Below are 2,819 nucleotides of genomic sequence, written 5' to 3'. Positions count from 1 at the left end.
GGTGTGTTCTGCACGCTTTTCTCAAGTGACCATGGCGATGTTGCTGTTCACAGTCTTGTCCTTTTAATATATTAACTACCACACAACTGCTACTGTAAAAGTGTGTTGATTCATTTTGAGCTCTTTTAGGAATGACTTGTGTTGTGTTGTGTTAAGAAGATTAATTTACCTAATCAACAAAAAACAAGCTTACGAGGTGGGTAGAGCCGTTGGTTAAGTGTTTTTCCCCAGTGCAACTTTCCATTTAAAAGTTTTCTTTTTATGACATCCTCAGACTTCAGAACACTCTTTTTGGCCATCAGCTGTAATGATCTCAGCTTTTTTTCCTTTGTTTTCTATGTTTCTACCAGTTTGGTATGAAGGAAAGCTCTAAATACTGCGATACCTATGAGCCTCAGCTGCTGTTGCAATGAGAAGAAGCAAATGAGAAGTAACACTACACCTATTTGTGGAATTTATTGAAAATGGAACCAGAATCCAAAAGCAAACTACTTTAAACGTTTAAATGTTTTATCAGGTTTCTACAAAGTGTAATCTTTTGCTTTCACTCAGTGTTAGTGGTGCACACGACAGAATTTTAATGTAGGTGACTTCTTTTGTTTTTTTACGCATGCATGTATTTTACATCAAAAAGCTGATTATTTCTAATGCTCAACTGTCGTACTGATAATTAAACTTGGAGAGTCTCATACCCTTTCAGGGAAGTGCTCCAACATGAGCAATGTAAGCAAAAAATGGACCGGACACTTAAGCTGCACTAATCAGTATTTTGCTGTCAACAATTTCTTCGCATAATGTGAAAGGAGTCACTTATAGGGACAAACCCACAAAGAATTACCACCTAACACTGTAGTTCCCCTGATTTTGAGGTTTTGGTTCACTGTCACAGCTCTCATCAGTGTTTCTTTAGCCATTTTCACACATGCACTGCAACCCTGCCGTGATCTAGACGCAAGTACCTTGGAGGAGCTTTATGTGAAAACACAAATGTCCGAATGGACTCCGGACATTAAACGTGTTAAACGTGTAAAGCTCCCTGGTGTGAGCTCGTGTGAACAGAGTAGGTCATTGTTTGGAGAATGCACAGTGAGGGAGTGGGCGTGTTATATAGACTGCCAATCAATATCAGCCAACATGAGTTGTCACTTTTACATCACGTTTTAATGCCGTTATTCGCCATCTGTTGATGTAAATACATCAGATTTCCAGTGAGAGAAAGTAAAAGTGTGCATCCTGCTCATAGTTCAGTCCCAGCACACCACAAAGTGTCTCTGGCCAGCAGGCAGATTGGAGTCACGCTGCCCTCCATTCTGACCACCCTATGCTTTCATTACCGTTAGTTTTGTAGTTTGTGGTCATTTTGAGACCCGGTGTTTATTGATATCAACGTCATCACAACTGGAACAACTTGTCTAACATTTTTAAGCAAAACATTGCCCCTATTTTTGCACTTTTCAGTTTCTCACGCAATTTAATTGCAAGAAAAAGCCTTAAAATATAGCAACATGCATCGCAATGTTTTAGAAAAGCTGCCGTGAAAGCATTTTAGGCTGCAACAATCCCCCCAAAAAGCCTGAATAAGAATAACAAAAATCTGATAATATGTGAAATGTGTGTGTGATGTTCAGCTTATCGTGGAGGGAAATTAGTAGTGCAGATTTAAATCTAAAACTTAGAGGAACATCACAGATTTTAGATATTTAAAGTTAAAGACTTTAAAGCAGAGGGAGCTGTATGAAATCTGATAAATTGCCTCAAGTGATGTCAGTTGAGGCAGTGTCAGCTGGGACTGAAGACTACGTGTTTGAAAATGAAAAAAAATCTGGTGAGCTTACAGACCTCTGGAGCTCTTCATCCTTGCCTTTAGGGTTAGAGTCAGGCTAGCAGCTTGGGGTTACATTATCTTCGACTAGCATAACACACCAATCGCACACAATCTCCAACTGAATTATCTGTGGTCGAGTTGCATTGTGGGTAGAGTAGATGCCAGGTAGGAAGAGGAATGTGTGGAATAAAAAGACGATATATCTGGTTCTGCTGCATTGATTTTCTTACTCTTAAACTGTTCATCATGAGTCAGAATGTGTGCAGTGTTATAGGTGTCAAGCTAATTGGTGGAGAACTAACTTAAATCGATAAACTTGAATCTAAAGCTACAATCTAAATGGTAACATAACTACATTATTAATCAAACAAGGTAAATGACTTACAGGGAACTCGCCAAAACTGTCAATGTTCATATAATGAAAAAAGTTGAAGTGTTTGAGACTTTCTGATTGCCCAAAGCTGTGTTTGCAGTTCAATGTTCAGACCTGCTTGAATGTTACTTAATAATTTTCAACTTGAACATTGATTTTATTTGGCACACTATTGTTTTCTCGCTTCAGAAAGTGTGCATTGAACAAACTTGTGATCGCTCACTGTGTATTCAGATCCCCATCAGTTATCACAAGGGGCAGCGCTGATTCTTCTAGGGGTCACACGGAACATTCACAACATTAGAAATGAACAGAATGACAATGGATAAGGCTGTAGTGGTTACAAACATGCAGAGCAGGTTTGTGTGCTTCACTGTTCTATTGTCCTGGATGAAGAGGTTTGTCTGAAGGTTTGGATACATGTGTTGTTGACTGTCTCGCCCCTTGGCTAAAACTACAGGGCCTCCTCTCTCCCCTGTGCAGGGCCCCTCAACCTCTTTCTTGCTCTCTTTCTCTTATTCTCAGCCATTCACTCTATCCTCTCTGTCGATCTTATGCTTTCTCTCCCTCTCTACTCGCTCTCCTTCTCTTTTCCTGCTCGTCCACACACACACACACACA

This window comes from Morone saxatilis, unplaced genomic scaffold (genome assembly GCF_004916995.1).
Source record: "Morone saxatilis isolate NCDOM2014 unplaced genomic scaffold, NCSU_SB_2.0 Contig3, whole genome shotgun sequence".
NCBI lineage: Eukaryota > Metazoa > Chordata > Actinopteri > Moronidae > Morone > Morone saxatilis.
Note: the sequence above shows the minus strand (reverse complement) of the source record.